Source organism: Engystomops pustulosus, chromosome 7 (genome assembly GCF_040894005.1).
Source record: "Engystomops pustulosus chromosome 7, aEngPut4.maternal, whole genome shotgun sequence".
Lineage (NCBI taxonomy): Eukaryota > Metazoa > Chordata > Amphibia > Anura > Leptodactylidae > Engystomops > Engystomops pustulosus.
The window spans coordinates 178,483,307-178,501,138 of NC_092417.1; the positions used below are offsets into that span (position 1 = coordinate 178,483,307).

At 48.8% G+C, this 17,832-nt stretch overlaps 1 long non-coding RNA gene across 1 annotated transcript in view; it reads right to left on the minus strand.

Annotated features, from left to right (window-relative positions):
- The window catches only part of LOC140069078 (uncharacterized), a 30,809-nt gene that overhangs the window by 746 nt on the left and 12,231 nt on the right, over positions 1–17,832 (minus strand). Inside the window, exon 2 of the long non-coding RNA XR_011848711.1 lies at positions 75–139. This is a non-coding gene — a long non-coding RNA (uncharacterized lncRNA). The remainder of the gene's footprint in view (positions 1–74; positions 140–17,832) is intronic.

Sequence of the window (17,832 nt, forward strand, 5' to 3'; positions counted from 1 at the left end):
CCATATCAAGTCCGTAGCAACAGTGTATCAGACATGACTGTGCTACAAAAAGGTGCACAGTCACACAAATATACCTGAAGGATCCCCCTTGGTATTCCTCCGGTAACAGTTTTCCATTTCTTGCCTTTTGGGCCAAAACCTAAAAAACAACAACAACATTTATTTATAAAAAATGATTTAAGTAAAGTTTGTTGAATAGTTAAACACCTAAAATAGGTTAACAAATAAAGGGGCTGTCCCTGGTATTGCAGCTCAGTCCCAATCTATTGAACTGTATACAGGAAGCTCCTGAGCTCCCCCTAGTGGTGGCTGCAGGTAGTATAGGATTTCCCAGAAGGGAATTTGAGGTCCACAGCATATACACACTATACCATGAAGAATGTATATACTGTAATATATACAATATACCGTATATACAGTATACATAGAGCCATGGTGAGAGGTTCTGTGTCACTTTGACATCGTCAGCCATGGTGGGAGGTTCCATATCACTTTGACATCATCAGCCATGGTGGGAGGTTCCATATCACTTTGACATCATCAGCCATGATGGGAGGTTCTGTATCACTTTGACATCATCAGCCATGGTGGGAGGTTCTATGTCACTGTAACATCATCAGCCATGGTGGGAGGTTCTGTATCACTTTGACATCATCAGCCATGGTGGGAGGTTCTATGTCACTGTAATATCATCAGCCATGGTGGGGAGTTCTGTATCATTTGACATCATCAGCCATGGTGAGAGGTTCTATGTCACTGTAACATCATCAGCCATGGTGGGAGGTTCTATGTCACTTTGACATCATCAGCCATGGTGGGAGGTTCTATGTCACTGTGGCATCATCAGCCATGGTGGGAGGTTCTATGTCACTGTAACATCATCAGCCATGGTGGGAGGTTCTATGTCATTGTGACATCATCAGCCATGGTGGGACGTTCTATGTCACTGTGACATCCTCAGCCATGGTGGGAGGTTCCATATCACTTTGACATCATCAGCCATGGTGGGAGGTTCTGTATCATTTGACAACATCAGCAGCCACGGTGAGAGGTTCTATGTCACTGTAACATCATCAGCCATGGTGGGAGGTTCTATGTCACTGTGACATCATCAGCCATGGTGGGAGGTTCTATGTCACTGTGACATCATCAGCCATGGTGGGAGGTTCTATGTCACTGTGGCATCATCAGCCATGGTGGGAGGTTCTATGTCATTGTGACAACATCAGCCATGGTGGGACGTTCTATGTCACTGTGACATCATCAGCCATGGTGGGAGGTTCCATATCACTTTGACATCATCAGCCATGGTGGGAGGTTCTGTATCATTTGACATCATCAGCCATGGTGAGAGGTTCTATGTCACTGTAACATCATCAGCCATGGTGGGAGGTTCCATATCACTTTGACATCATCAGCCATGGTGGGAGGTTCTGTATCATTTGACATCATCAGCCATGGTGGGAGGTTCTATGTCACTGTAACATCATCAGCCATGGTGGGAGGTTCTATATCACTGTAACATCATCAGCCATGGTGGGAGGTTCTATGTCACTGTGACATCATCAGCCATGGTGGGAGGTTCTATGTCACTGTGACATCATCAGCCATGGTGGGAGGTTCTATGTCACTGTGGCATCATCAGCCATGGTGGGAGGTTCTATGTCACTGTAACCTCATCAGCCATGGTGGGAGGTTCTATGTCACTGTAACCTCATCAGCCATGGTGGGAGGTTCTATGTCATTGTGACATCATCAGCCATGGTGGGACTTTCTATGTCACTGTGACATCATCAGCCATGGTGGGAGGTTCAGTATCACTGTGACATCATCAGCCATGGTGGGAGGTTCTATGTCACTGTAACATTATCAGCCATGGCTTATTATTAATTTATTTGGATTCTATGTTCATCGAAAAACTCGTAAAGACTGAACCCAAAGTGTGCAAAGAAGTCAGTGTCATGGAGGAAGTGTCATGGCTTGGGGAATGTTTTCTGCGGCAGAACCTCTCATACAGCTACATGGCAGAGGGAATACAAGTATCATAATCTTCTTCTAAAACACACGGCTCCTTCCTTGTGCGATTCACTCAATCAGCAGCAATTTCCATGCTGGGTAAAGCCCCATCACACAGCAAAACAGGTAAATCAAGTTTTTTTCGTAAAATAAAGTTTTTATGGTGATACTTTGTAATTGTGTAGAACCCTGTTGTAGTGACCTGGAGACCCCGTACATCCATCACATGTTCATTAATGGAGATGATATTATTCCTGTAAAAATCCAGTGATCAGACCTTGTTCTGTAGTTTCTTATCTCCAGTGTATAATACACACATATACATTATACACACATATACATTATACACACATGTACAAAAGAATATGCACAATATACACACACAGGAGATTTGTGAAGTACTTTGTGAAGCAAAGTACTGGTTTATTCCAACATGTGCCAAACAGCTACGTTTCGGCTCTTATGGCCTGGAGCCTTTCTCAAGCCGCTTATATTTGAATAGAATTTGAATTGAATTGTAATTGGATTTGAAGGAGCCAGTCCTGTCATGAGGCTTAGGAGATCCCAATCTCCAGTGTTATATTACCTCCATATAAGATGTTGTGTGATGGTCACTGCCGACCTTGTGCCGCTATAGGATCCCGCACAAAGGAAATGACCCAAATCTGGAGCCAACCTGACATGTTAATAATATTGGGAACTGACCATCCCCATCACACATGCCTCTTCTCAGCATTCAGCACTTAATATCATGTGACCAGGGTGATGTCATGAAGGGTCGTTTACCTAGAAAGACTGGCAAAGTCTACCCCATGTGTGTATCTGATCACATGAAATGAGAGCAGCCTCCATGGAGGATGGGGAGGAGTAGAAGTTCATGGAGGCTGCTGTGATTTCATGTGATCAGATACATATTTGGAGTAGACATTGTAATTGTAACTGAATAAAGGACCTTATATGACATCAACCGGGCCACATGACATGAAGTGCTCAATGATATAACAGAGCTCTCTCTCAGTGTTCCATACAGCAGCATACCCCAGCAGTGAGACCTCTCAATCAGGAAGAAGAAGGCGGAGCAGTGCAAGTAAAATACCATATGCAGAACTCACTCATAGGCCCACGTCAGGTGAACTGCATACAATTTAAAAACTGATATTTTAACATTGCAGCCGCGGAAATGAACCATTTAGAGATAAGGGCAATTATTTTTAATTATAGTTATTAATTAGGTATTTATTTTGGGTGGGATCATTTAAATGGTAGGTTCTCTTGCAGTTCTTTAAATTATGCAAATAATTTAGACACACTCTCCAGATATTTTTTATACTTTTATTGTTTTTTTTATTTTTTGACAGCCAAATCCAGCAGTTGAAGGTCCTTGGACACTTATAGAAGGCGTAAGACACAACCTTCAAGAGGTCAAGTCCGGAGGCTGAAGGGGCAAGATGCAACCGTCAAGAGTTCAAGTCTGGTGGTTGAAAGTCCGATAATGGTGTTGTCTATTGGAGGTTGCAGGAGACTAGGGTGATGAATAAGGAAAGGATTAATGAGCCGTCCACCCGTATCAACAATTCACAAAAGTTGCCATTGTATTCATGAGAAACTAGGGAAATGTCTGCTGATCCAGCTTTCAGTATGGTCAAAGCTTTATGCTTTGACCATACTGGATGAACAGAACTGAACTGCTGAAAATTCCTGTGTTGATGGTTGGTTCAGCTCAGTACAAGAATTCTTCAGTATTCAGATCAAGAGAGTCTCTCCTCAGGATGTATGGTGATTACTGGAGAAGAATGGATGTGTCCGGATGTCTCCTTTGACTCCCAGGCGCTGGTACTGGTCTTCACACAGTAAGCCTTCTAAGATGCTGACTTGGTCAGGAGTTCGAGAATCTAGGAAAACTGGAGAGTGATGGAGGACAGATTGCTCACAACCTCTTTGATTTCTTCCATGGAAATCGGCCTGTGATGTCAGGAATCTATAGAGAATGACATAGATGGTAAAGTAGTCAACCCCCTCCCATAGCGCAAGTTAAGGACCATTTCTGGAGCTGCATATCTTGAGGTACCTCAGCAAAGGCTTTTTGTGCCATAGAATGTCCAGTCACAGCAAGGGTAAAGTCAGTAATTTTTATATGGCCTTCAGTGGTACATTCCGTGGCATCAGGTCACGTGGGAGAATTCCTTGTGTTTGTGGCAAACTTACTTACCCGGTCCTGTTGATTCGGACGGTCCGACGAGGATGAATTCTGGTGCGATTCATGAAGATCGTGCGCCCAAGTTCCCGCATACGTCGCTTCCCCGCCGAGGTCCGCCAGAGTTCAACTTCTTCTTTCCGGTGCTTGTAAGTGTGTGTCTTGTGACACAATTCTAAATGTTAAATCTTGCGCGTTGTCCGAATCCGTCGGGTTGTTCAACGGCCCGCCCCCCGATTTCTGTCTTCTGTAAGCCGGCACTGATGCGCCAAAATCCGATCGTGTGTGCCAAAAACCCGGGGCAATCCGGCGCAAAACGGAAATCGTCGGGAAAATGTGCTCCTTTAGTAAATGAGCCCCTCTGTGTCAAGATGATGCAACGTCTCCGGTGGAAATTGAAGCGCGCCAATGATAGTGGCGCGGTGGCAGCGGATGGTCTTCCAAAGTGGTTATTGCTGTGGTGGACTTATTGGGGCAGATTTACTTACCCGGTCCCGTTGCGATCCCGCGGTGCGTTGTCCGACGAGGATTCGGGTCCGGCGCGATTCACTAAGATCGTGCGTCCGAGTTCCTGCATGTGTTGCTTCTGCGCCGAGGTCCGCCGGAGTTCACCTTCTTCTTCCTGGTGCATGTAAATGCTTGATCTTGCGACACAAATCCTTTTTTAAATTCCGTGCTTGGTCCGAATCCGTCGGGTAGTCCGACGGCCCGCCCCATGCATGCAAGCCGGCGCCGAAGCACCCAAATCCGATCGTGTGCGCCAAAATGCCGGGACAATTTTGCGCCCCAAACGGGAATCGACGGGAAACCCGACGAAAATGCGTCCGATGGACCATTAGTAAATAAGCCCCATTGTTCTAGCACCTGCTGCTTTGAGATGATGACCTATTCAGTCTCAGGGTCTAATACGGAGCTTGAATCATTCAGATGTTATGGCATTAAAGGCTGCCACAGACCTGCAGAGCTCCCCTGGTGGGTTTAGATCTGGAGATCGGTGGTCACTGTTTATGTTCTGGCAGCTTCTGCTCTCAGATGTTGGTGAGGACCTGTGGAGCTCCTCTGGTGGGATAAGTTCTGGAGATCGGTGGTTGCCTATGTTCTGACACCTTCTGTTCTGCGATGTTGATAAGAACCCGTTGAGCTCCTCTGGTGGGTTTAGGTCTGGAGAGCGGTGGTTGCCTATGTTCTGACACCTTCTGCTCTGCGATGTTGATGAGGACCCGTTGAGATCCTCTGGTGGGTTTAGGTCTGGAGAGCGGTGGTGACTGCCTATGTTCTGGCGGCTTCTTCTCTCAGATGTTGGTTAGGACCCGTGGAGCTCCTCTGGTGGGTTTAGGTCTAGAAAACAGTGGTCACTGCCTATGTTCTGTCAGCTTCTGCTCTCAGATGTTGGTGAGGGCCTGTTGAGCTGCTCTGGTGGGTTTGGGTCTAGAGAGCGGAGGTCACTGTCTATGTTCTGGCAGCTTCTGCTCTCAGATATTGGTGAGGACCCATGGAGCACCTCTGGTGGGTTTAGATCTAGAGAGCGGTGGGAAATGTCTATGTTCTGGCAACTTCTGCTCTTAGATGTTGACAAGGACCTGTGGAGCTCCTCTGGTGGGTTTAGGTCTAGAGAGCAGTGGTCACTGCCTATTTACTGGCAGCTTCTGCTGCCAGATGTTGGTGAGGACACATGGAGCTCCTCTGGTGGGTTTAGGTCTTGAGAACAGTGGTCACTTGCTATGTTCTGGCAGCTACTGCTCTCAGCTGTTAAGAAGGACCTATGGAGCTCCTCTGGTTGGTTTAGGTCTAGAGAGCTGTGGTGACTGCCTATGTTCTGGCAGATTCTGCTCTCAGATGTTGGAGAGGACCCATGGAGCTCCTCTAGTGGGTTTAGGTCTAGAGAGCGGTGGTGGATGCCTATGTTCTGGCAGCTTCTGCTGTCAGATGTTGGTGAGGACCCGTAGAGCTCTTCTGGTGGGCAAAAGCTGCCGGAACATAGTCAGTAACCACCAGTCCCTAGACTAAAACCCACCAGAGCTCCAAAGGTCCTCACCGACACCGGAGAGCAGAAGCTGCCAGAAAAGCATAATCTTCCAGAACATAGGCAGTGACCAAAGCTCTCTAGGTCTAAACCTACCAGAAGAGAAACGAAGGTGCTCACCAACATCTGAGAGCAAAAGCTGCCAGAACATAAGCAGAGACCACCGCTCTCTAGACCGAAACCCACCAGAGCACCCCAGGTCCTCACCAACATCTGAGACCAGAAGCTGCCAGAACATAGGCAGCTTCTGCTCTCAGATGTTGGTGAGAACATGTGGAGCTCCTCTGGAGGGTTTAGATCTGGAGAGCGGTGGTGACTGCCTATGTTCATAGTATCATAGTATCATAGTATATAAGGCTGGAAGGAGACGCAAGTCCATCAAGTCCAACCTTTAAGAATTAAATAAATGTTTTATCCCCTTAACCCGTGATATTTTTTCTCTCCAGAAAGTTATCCAGGCCTCTCTTGAACATGTACATAGAGTCCGTCAAAACAACCTCCTGGGGCAGAGAGTTCCATAGTCTCACTGCTCTTACAGTAAAGAACCTTTGTCTATGTTGATGGTAAAATCGCCTCTCCTCTAGGCGTAGAGGATGCCCCCTTGTCCTGGTCACAGGCCGAGGTATAAAAAGATCTTTGGAGAGATCCTTGTACTGTCCGTTCAGGTATTTGTACATTGTAATGAGGTCTCCCCTCAGTCGTCTTTTTTCTAAACTGAATAATCCCAAATTTTTTAATCTGTCAGTGTATTCTAGTTCCCCCATTCCCCTAATAATCCTGGTTGCTCTCCTCTGCACCCGTTCCAGCTATACTATATCCTTTTTATACACTGGTGCCCAAAACTGTACACAATATTCCATGTGTGGTCTGACCAGGGATTTGTATAAGGGCAAAACTATGTCTTTATCATGAGAATCTATTCCTCTCTTGATACATCCCATTATTTTATTTGCTTTAGCAGCAGCCGCCTGGCTCTGGTCACTAAAATTAAGTTTACCATCCACCAATACCCCCAAGTCCTTTTTAGCTTCAGTTTTACTAAGTAATTGACCGTTTAGAACATAATTATACTTTTTGTTTCCATGGCCCAAGTGCATAACTTTACATTTATCTACATTAAACCTCATCAACCATTTCTCTGCCCATCCCTCAAGCTTCCACAAATCCCTCTGTAATGCTAAACTATCGACCTCAGTATTTATTACTTTACACAGCTTAGTATCATCTGCAAATATTGAAACTTGACTGTGTAAACCCACTACAAGGTCATTAATAAAAATATTAAAAAGAAGTGGCCCCAATACTGACCCCTGTGGCACTCCACTGGTAACATCAACCCAATCTGATAATGTGCCATTAATGACCACCCTCTGTTTTCTATCACTAAGCCAATTACTTACCCAAATACACAGATTTTCTCCTATTCCCAGCAGTCTCATTTTATATACCAACCTTTTATGTGGCACGGTGTCAAATGCCTTTGAAAAGTCCAGATATACAACATCCACAGCGTCCCCCAGATCCAGTCTTGAACTTACCTCCTCGTAGAAACCAATCAGATTAGTCTGACAGGAGCGATCTCTCATAAACCCATGCTGACGCTGTGTTATACGGTTGTGCACAGTGAGATACTCCAGGATAGCATCTCTAATAAACCCCTCAAATATTTTCCCAACCACAGCAGTTAGACTCACAGGTCTGTAGTTTCCAGGATCGCTATTTGATCCTTTTTTGTATATTGGTACCACATTTGCTATGCGCCAGTCCTGTGGAACATAACCAGTCCTCAGTGAATCTTCAAATATTAAAAATAACGGTTTGTCTATCACCGTACATAATTCATGCAGAACCCGGGGGTGTATGTCATCTGGCCCAGGTGATTTATCTATCTTAGTGGTTGCGAGGCGGCGCCGTACCTCTTCCTGGGTTAAACTGTTGACATTATAAAAAGAATTAACATTATTCCTCATTGTGTCTTCCACCAGGGGATTTTCCTGGGTAAAGACAGTTGAGAAGGCGACATTCAGTAGATTGGCCCTTTCCTCATCTCCTTCCACCATGACCCCCATGTTATTTCTAAGGGTACCCACACTCTCTGTTTTTAGTTTCTTATCATTTATATACTTGAAAAATAATTTGGGATTATTTTTGCTCTCCCTGGCAATATTTCTCTCAGTCTCTATTTTTGCGGCCTTTATCTGCTTTTTACAGGATTTATTTTTCTCTCTATAATCCTCTAATGCCTCATCGCTACCTTCACGTTTTAGCACCTTAAACGCTTTATCTTTCTCGCTTATTGCTTTCCTTACAAGACTAGTTAGCCACATAGGGTTTTTCTTGTTCCTTTTATGCTTTTTCCCATAAGGTATATGTTTCTCACAGGACTTTTTCAGAATATATAAGAAAAAGTCCCATTTTTGGGGTGTACTTTTGTCTTTGAGAACATTATCCCAGTCTATGCCTTTAAGGTCTTCCCTTAGTTGCTGAAAATTTGCCCTCCTGAAGTTTAGAGTGTTGGTTGCCCCTTCACTAACGCTCTTAGTAAAGCATAATACAAAATCAATAATATTATGATCACTATTCCCCAGGTTCCCCCCAACCTGTAGTTTTGATACCCTATCAGGTCTGTTGGTAAGGATAAGGTCCAGCAGTGCCCCCCCCCCCCTCTTGTTCTGGCAGCTTCTGGTCTCAGATTTTGGTGAGAACCCATGGAGCTTCTCTGGTGGGTTTAGGTCTAAAGAGCGGTGGTCACTGCCTATGTTCTGACACCTACTGCTCTCAGATGTTGATGAGGACCCGTTGAGCTCCTCTGGTGGGTTTACGTCTAGAGAGCGGTGGTGACTGCTTATGTGCTGGCAGTTTCTGCAATCAGATGTTGTTGAGCACTTGTGGAGCTCCACTGGTGGGTTTAGGTCTAGAGAGCGGTGGTTACTCCCTTTTTTCTGGCAGCTTCTGCTCAGAGATGTTGGTGAGGACCTGTGGAGCTCCTCTGGTGGGTTTAGGTCTAGAGAACGGTGCTGACTGCCTATGTTCTGGCAGCTTCTGCTCTCCAATGTGGGTGAGGACCCGTGGAGCTCCTCTGGTGTGTTTAGGTCTAGACAGCGGTGGTGACTGCCTATGTTATGGCAGCTTCTGCTCTCAGATGTTGGTGAGGACCTGTGGAGCTTCTCTGGTGGCTTTAGATCTAGAAACGATGGACACTGCCTCTTTTGTGGCAGCTTCTGCTCTCAGATGTTGGTGATGACCCGCAAAGCTCCTCTGGTGGGTTTAGGTCTAGAGAGCGGTGGTCACTGCCTATGTTTTTGCAGCTTCTGCTCTCAGATGTTGGTGAGCACCTTGGAGCTCCTCTGGTGGGTAGAGGTCTAGAGAGTGGTGGTCACTCCCTATGTTCTGGCAGCTTCTGCTCTCAGATGTTGGTTAGGACCTGTGGAGCTCCTTAGTTGGGTTTAGGTCTAGAGAGCGGTGGTGACTGCCTATGTTCTGGCCGCTTCTGCTCTCAGATGTTGGTGAGCACCTGTGGAGCTCCTGTGGTGGGTAGAGGTCTAGAGAGTGGTGGTCACTCCCTGTGTTCTGGCAGCATCTGCTCTCAGATGTTGGTGAAGACCTGTGGAGCTCCTCTGGTGGGTTTAGTTCTAAAGAGTGGTGTTAACTCCATTTGTACTTGCAGCTTCTGCTCTCAGATGTGGGTGAGGAACTGTGGAGCTCCTCTGGTGGGTTTAGGTCTGGAGAGCGGTGGTGACTGCCTATGTTCAGGCATCTTCTGCTTTCAGATGTGGGTAAGCACGTGTGGAGCTCCTCTGGTGGGTTTAGGTGCATAGAGCGGTTGTCACTGCCTGTGTTCTGACAGCTTCTGTTCTCAATTGTTGGTGAGGTCCTATAGGTTTCCTCTGGTGGGTTTAGGTCTAGAGAGCTGTGGTGACTGCCTATGTTCTGGCAGATTCTGCTCTCAGATGTTGGTGAGGACCCATGGAGCTCCTCTGGTGGGTTTAGGTCTAGAGAGGGCTAGTCACTGCCTATGTTCTGGCTGCTTCTGCTCTCTGATGTTGGTGAGGAACCGTGGAGCTCCTCTAGTGGGTTTAGGTCTAGAGAGCGGTGGTGGATGCCTATGTTCTGGCAGCTTCTGCTGTCAGATGTTGGTGAGGACCCGTAGAGCTCTTCTGGTGGGCAAAAGCTGCCGGAACATAGTCAGTGACCACCAGTCCCTAGACTAAAACCCACCAGAGCTCCAAAGGTCCTCACCGACACCGGAGAGCAGAAGCTGCCAGAAAAGCATAATCTTCCAGAACATAGGCATAATCTTCCAAAGCTCTCTAGGTCTAAACCTACCAGAAGAGAAACGAAGGTGCTCACCAACATCTGAGAGCAAAAGCTGCCAGAACATAAGCAGAGACCACCGCTCTCTAGACCGAAACCCACCAGAGCACCCCAGGTCCTCACCAACATCTGAGACCAGAAGCTGCCAGAACATAGGCAGCTTCTGCTCTCAGATGTTGGTGAGAACATGTGGAGCTCCTCTGGTGGGTTTAGGTCTAGAAAGCGGTGGACACTTCCTATGTTCTGGCAGCTTCTGCTCTCAGCTGTTAAGGAGGGCTGGTGGAGCTCCTCTGGTGGGTTTAGGTCTAGAGAGCTGTGGTCACTGCCTATGTTCTGGCAGCTTCTGCTCTCAGATGTTGTTGAGGACCCATGGAGCTCCTCTGGTGGGTTTAGGTCTAGAGAGCGCGGTGACTGCCTATGTTGTGGCAGCTTCTGGTCTCAGATTTTGGTGAGAACCCGTGGAGCTTCTCTAGTGCGTTTAGGTCTAAAGACCGCTGCTCACTGTCTATGTTCTGGCAGCTTCTGCTCTCAGATGTTGGTGAAGACCTGGGAAGCTCCTCTGGTGTGCCTAGGTTTAGAGAGCAGTGGTCACTGCCTATGTTCCGGCAGCTTCTGCTCTCAGATGTTGCTGAGCACTTGCGGAGCTCCTCTGCTGGGTTTAGGTCTAGAGTGCGGTGGCCACTCCCTTTGTTCTGGCAGCTTCTGCTCTCAGAGTTGGTGAGGACCTGTGGAGCTCCTCTGGTGGGTTTAGGTCTAGAGAGCGGTGGCCACTCCCTTTGTTCTGGCAGCTTCTGCTCTCAGATGTTGGTGAGTACCCGTGGAGCTCCTCTGGTGGGTTTAGCTCTAGAGAGTGGTGGTGACTGCCTATGTTCTCGCAGCTTCTGCTCTCTGATGTTGATGAGGACCCGTTGAGCTCCTCCCGTGGGTTTAGGTTTGGAGAGCGGTGGTGACTGCCTATGATCTGGCAGCTTCTGCTCTCAGATGTTGGTGAGGAGCTGTGGAGCTCCTCTGGTGGGTTTAGATCCAGAGAGTGGTAGTCACTGTCTATGTTCTGGCAGCTTCTGCTCTCAGATGTTGGTGAGGACCAGTGGAGCTCCTCTGGTGGGTTTAGTTGCAGAGAGCGGTGGTCACTGCCTATGATCTGGCAGCTTCTGCTCTCAGATGTTGGTGAGGACCTGTGGAGCTCATCTGGTGGGTTTAGGTCCTAAGAGCGGTGTTGACTGCGCTTGTACTTGCAGCTTCTGCTCTCAGATGTTGGTGAGCACCTGTGGAGCTCCTCTGGTGGTTTAGGTCTAAAGAGGAGTTGTCACTTTCTATGTTCTGACACCTTCTGCTCTCAGATGTGGATGAGAACACGTTGAGCTCATCTGGTGGGTTTAGGTCTAGAAAGCGGTGGTCACTGCCTATGTTCTGACACCTACTGCTCTCAGATGTTGATGAGGACCTGTGGAGCTACTCTGGTGGGTTTAGCTCTAGAGAGCTGTGGTCACTGCCTATGTTCTGGCAGCTTCTGCTCTCAGATGTTGGTGAGGTCCCATGGAGCTCCTCTGGTGGGTTTACGTCTAGAGAGCACGGTGACTGCCTATGTTCTGGCAGCTTCTGGTCTCAGATTTTGGTGAGAACCCGTGGTGATGTAGGTCTAAAGAGCGGTGGTCACTGCCTATGTTCTGACACCTACTGCTCTCAGATGTTGATGAGGACCTGTGGAGCTCCTCTGGTGGGTTTAGCTCTAGAGAGCGGTGGTGACTGCCTACTGCTCTCCGATGTTGGTGAGTGCCTGTGGAGCTTCGATGGTGGGTTTAGGTCTAAAGACCGCTGGTCACTGTCTATGTTCTGGCAGCTTCTGCTCTCAGATGTTGGTGAAGACCCTGGAACCTCCTCTGGTGTGCCTAGGTTTAGAGAGCAGTGGTCACTGCCTATCTTCTGGCAACTTCTGCTCTCAGAGTTGTTGAGGACCTGTGGAGCTCCTCTGGTGGGTTTAGGTCTAGAAAGCGGTGGCCACTCCCTTTCTTCTGGCAGCTTCTGCTCTCAGTTGTTGGTGAGGTCCAGTGGAGCTCCTCTGGTGGGTTTAGGTCTAGATACTGGTGGTCAATGCCTAAGTTTTGGCAGCTTCAGCTCTCAGGTGTTGGTGAGGACCCGTGGAGCTCCTCTGGTGGGCAAAAGCTGCCAGAACATAAGCAGTGACCACCACTCTCTAGACCAAAACCCACCAGAGCTCCAAAGGTTCTCACCAACATCTGAGAGCAGAAGCTGCCAGAACAGCATCATCTTCCAGAACATAAGCAGTGACCAAAGCTCTCTAGACCTAAACCTACCAGTGGAGCAACAAAGGTGCTCACCAACATCTGAGAGCAAAAGCTGCCAGAACATACACAGTGACCACCGCTCTCTAGACCGAAACCCAACAGAGCTCCCCGGGTCCTCACCAACAACTGAGAGTAGAAGCTGCCAGAACATAGGCAGCTTCTGCTCTCAGATGTTGGTGAGAACATGTGGAGCTCCTCTGGTGGGTTTAGGTCTAGAAAGCGGTGGACACTTCCTATGTTCTGGCAGCTTCTGCTCTCAGCTGTTTAGGAGGGCTGGTGGAGCTCCTCTGGTGGGTTTAGGTCTAGAGAGCTGTGGTCACTGCCTCTGTTCTGGCAGCTTCTGCTCTCAGATGTTGGTGAGGACCTGTGGAGCTCCTCTGGTGGGTTTAGGTCTAGAGAGCGCGGTGACTGCCTATGTTCTGGCAGCTTCTGGTCTCAGATTTTGGTGAGAACCCGGGAGCTTCTCTGGTGCGTTTAGGTCTAAAGACCGCTGGTCACTGTCTATGTTCTGGCAGCTTCTGCTCTCAGATGTTGGTGAAGACCCGGGAAGCTCCTCTTGTGTGCCTAGGTTTAGAGAGCAGTGGTCACTGCCTATGTTCCGGCAGCTTCTGCTCTCAGATGTTGCTGAGCACATGTGGAGCTCCTCTGGTGGGTTTAGGTCTAGAGAGCGGTGGCCACTCCCTTTGTTCTGGCAGCTTCTGCTCTCAGAGTTGTTGAGGACCTGTGGAGCTCCTCTTGTGGGTTTAGGTCTAGAGAGTGGTGGCCACTCCCTTTGTTCTGGCAGCTTCTGCTCTCAGATGTTGGTGAGGACCTGTGGAGCTCCTCTGGTGGGTTTAGGTCTAGAGAGTGGTAGTCACTGTCTATGTTCTGGCAGCTTCTGTTCTCAGATGTTGGTGAGGACCTGTGGAGCTCCTCTGGTGGGTTTAGTTCCAGAGAGCGGTGGTCACTGCCTATGTTCTGGCAGTTTTTGCTCTCAGATGTTGGTGAGCACCTATGGAGCTTATCTGGTGGGTTTAGGTCCTAAGAGCGGTGTTGACTGCGTTTGTACTTGCAGCTTCTGCTCTAAGATGGTTGTGAGCACCTGTGGAGCTCCTCTGTTGGTTTAGGTCTAAAGAGAAATTATCACTTTCTATGTTCTGACACCTTCTGCTCTCAGATGTTGATGAGAACACGTTGAGCTCCTCTGGTGGGTTTAGGTCTAGAAAGCGGTGGACACTTCCTATGTTCTGGCAGCTTCTGCTCTCAGCTGTTAAGGAGGGCTGGTGGAGCTCCTCTGGTGGGTTTAGGTCTAAAGAACCGTGGTCACTGCCTATGTTCTGGCAGCTTCTGCTCTCAGATGTTGGTGAGGACCCATGGAGCTCCTCTGGTGGGTTTAGGTCTAGAGAGTGTGGTAACTGCCTATGTTCTGGCAGCTTCTGCTCTCAGATGTTGCTGAGCACTTGTGGAGCTCCTCTGGTGGGTTTAGGTCTAGAGAGCGGTGGCCACTCCCTTTGTTCTGGCAGCTTCTGCTCTCAGATGTTGATCAGGACCTGTGGAGCTCCTCTGGTGGGTTTAGGTCTAGAGAGTGGTAGTCACTGTCTATGTTCTGGCAGCTTCTGCTCTCAGATGTTGGTGAGGACCTGTGGAGCTCCTCTGGTGGGTTTAGTTCCAGAGAGTGGTGGTCACTGCCTATGTTCTGGCAGTTTTTGCTCTCAGATGTTGGTGAGGACCCATGGAGCTCCTCTGGTAGGTTTAAGTCTAGACAGTGGTAGCCACTGTTTGTGTTCTGGCAGCTTCTGCTCTCAGATGTTGGTGAGGACCTGTGGAGCTCCTCTGGTGAGTTTAGGTCTAGAGAGTGGTAGTCACTGCCTATGTTCTGGCAGTTTTTGCTCTCAGATGTTGGTGAGCACCTGTGTAGCTCCTCTGGGTGGTTTAGGTCTAGAGAGCGGTGGTGACTGCCCATGTTCTGGAAGCTTCTGCTCTCAGATGTTGGTGAGGACCTGTGGAGCTCCTCTGGTGGGTTTAGTTCCAGAGAGTGGTGGTCACTGCCTATGTTCTGGCAGTTTTTGCTCTCAGATGTTGGTGAGGACCCATGGAGCTCCTCTGGTAGGTTTAAGTCTAGAGAGTGGTAGCCACTGTTTGTGTTCTGGCAGCTTCTGCTCTCAGATGTTGGTGAGGACCTGTGGAGCTCCTCTGGTGAGTTTAGGTCTAGAGAGTGGTAGTCACTGCCTATGTTCTGGCAGTTTTTGCTCTCAGATGTTGGTGAGCACCTGTGTAGCTCCTCTGGGTGGTTTAGGTCTAGAGAGCGGTGGTGACTGCCCATGTTCTGGAAGCTTCTGCTCTCAGATGTTGGTGAGGACCTGTGGAGCTCATCTGGTGGGATTAGGTCCTAAGAGCGGTGTTGACTGCGTTTGAACTTGCAGCTTCTGCCCTAAGATGTTGGTGAGCACCTGTGGAGCTCCTGTGGTGGTTTAGGTCTAAAGAGGAGTTGTCACTTTCTATGTTCTGACACCTTCTGCTCTCAGATGTTGATGAGAACACGTTGAGCTCCTCTGGTGGGTTTAGGTCTAGAGAGCTGTGGTGACTGCCTATGTTCTGGCAGCTTCTGCTCTCAGATGTTGGTGAGGAACTGTGGAGCTCATCTAGTGGGTTTACGTCTAGAGAGCGGTTGTCACTGCCTATGTTCTGGCACCTTCTGCTCTCAGATGTTGATGAGAACACGTTGAGCTCCTCTGGTGGGTTTAGGTCTAGAAAGCGGTGGACACTTCCTATGTTCTGGCAGCTTCTGCTCTCAGCTGTTAAGGAGGGCCGGTGGAGCTCCTCTGGTGGGTTTAGGTCTAGAGAGTGATAGTCACTGCCTATGTTCTGTCAGCTTCTGCTCTCAGATGTTGGTGAGGACCCATGGAGCTCTTCTGGTAGGTTTAGGTCTAGAGAGCGTTGTAACTGCCTATGTTCTGGCAGCTTCTGGTCTCAGATTTTGGTGAGAACCCATGGAGCTTCTCTGGTGCTTTTAGGTCTAAAGAGCGATGGTCACTGCCTATGTTCTGACACCTACTGCTCTCTAATGTTGATGAGGACCTGTGGAGCTCCTCTGGTGGGTTTAGCTCTAGAGAGCGGTGGTGACTGCCTATGTTCTGGCAGCTACTGCTCTCCGATGTTGGTGAGGGCCTGTGGAGCTTCTCTGGTGGGTTTAGGTCTAAAGACCGCTGGTCACTGTCTGTGTTCTGGCAGCTTCTGCTCTCAGATGTTGGTGAAGACCCGGGAAGCTCCTCTGGCGTGCCTAGGTTTAGAGAGCAGTGGTCACTGCCTATGTTCTGGCAGCTTCTGCTCTCAGATGTTGCTGAGCACTTGTGGAGCTCCTCTGGTGGGTTTAGGTCTAGAGAGCGGTGGCCACTCCCTTTGTTCTGGCAGCTTCTGCTCTCAGATGTTGGTCAGGACCTATGGAGCTCCTCTGGTGGGTTTAGGTCTAGAGAGTGATAGTCACTGTCTATGTTCTGGCAGCTTTTGCTCTCAGATGTTGGTGAGGACCTGTGGAGCTCCTCTGGTGGGTTTAGTTCCAGAGAGAGGTGGTCACTGCCTATGTTCTGGCAGTTTTTGCTCTCAGATGTTCGTGAGCACCTGTGGAGCTCCTCTGGTTGGTTCAGGTCTAGAGAGCGGTGGTGACTGCCTATGCTCTGGAAGCTTCTGCTCTCAGATGTTGGTGAGGACCTGTGGAGCTCATCTGGTGGGTTTAGGTCCTAAGAGCGGTGTTGACTGCGTTTGTACTTGCAGCTTCTGCTCTAAGATGTTGGTGAGCACCTGTGGTGCTCCTCTGGTGGTTTAGGTATAAAGAGGAGTTGTCACTTTCTATGTTCTGACACCTTCTGCTCTCAGATGTTGATGAGAACACGTTGAGCTCCTCTGGTGGGTTTAGGTCTAGAAAGTGGTGGACACTTCCTATGTTCTGGCAGCTTCTGCTCTCAGCTGTTAAGGAGGGCCGGTGGAGCTCCTCTGGTGGGTTTAGGTCTAGAGAGATGTGGTCACTGCCTATGTTCTGGCAGCTTCTGGTCTCAGATGTTGGTGAGGACCCATGGAGCTCCTCTGGTGGGTTTAGGTCTAGAGAGCGCGGTGACTGCCTATGTTCTGGCAGCTTCTGGTCTCAGATTTTGGTGACAACCCGTGGAGCTTCTCTGGTGCATTTTGGTCTAAAGAGCGATGGTCACTGCCTATGTTCTGACACCTACTGCTCTCTAATGTTGATGAGGTCCTGTGGAGCTCCTCTGGTAGGTTTAGCTCTAGAGAGCGGTGGTCACTGCCTATGTTCTGGCAGCTACTGCTCTCAGATGTTGGTGAGTGCCTATGGAGCTTCTCTGATGGGTTTAGATCTAAAGACCGCTGGTCACTGTCTATGTTCTGGCAGCTTCTGCTCTCAGATGTTGGTGGAGACCCGGGAAACTCCTCTGGTGTGCCTAGGTTTAGAGAGCTGTGGTCACTGCCTATGTTCTGGCAGCTTCTGCTCTCAGATGTTGCTGAGCACTTGTGGAGCTCCTCTAGTGGGTTTAGGTCTAGAGAGCGGTGGCCACTCCCTTTGTTCTGGCAGCTTCTGCTCTCAGAGTTGGTGAGGACCTGTGGAGCTCCTCTGGTGGGTTTAGGTCTAGAGAGCGGTGGCCACTCCCTTTGTTTTGGCAGCTTCTTCTCTCAGATGTTGATGAGGTCCCGTTGAGCTCCTCTGGTGGGTTTAGGTTTGGAGAGCGGTGGTGACTGCCTATGATCTGGCAGCTTCTGCTTTCAGATGTCAGTGAGGACCTGTGGAGCTCCTCTGGTAGGTTTAGGTCTAGAGAGTGGTAGCCACTGTTTGTGTTCTGGCAGCTTCTGCTCTAAGATGTTGGTGAGGACCTGTGGAGCTCCTCTGGTGGGTTTAGGTCTAGAGAGTGGTAGTCACTGCCTATGTTCTGGCAGTTTTTGCTCTCAGATGTTGGTGAGCACCTGTGTAGCTCCTCTGGGTGGTTTAGGTCTAGAGA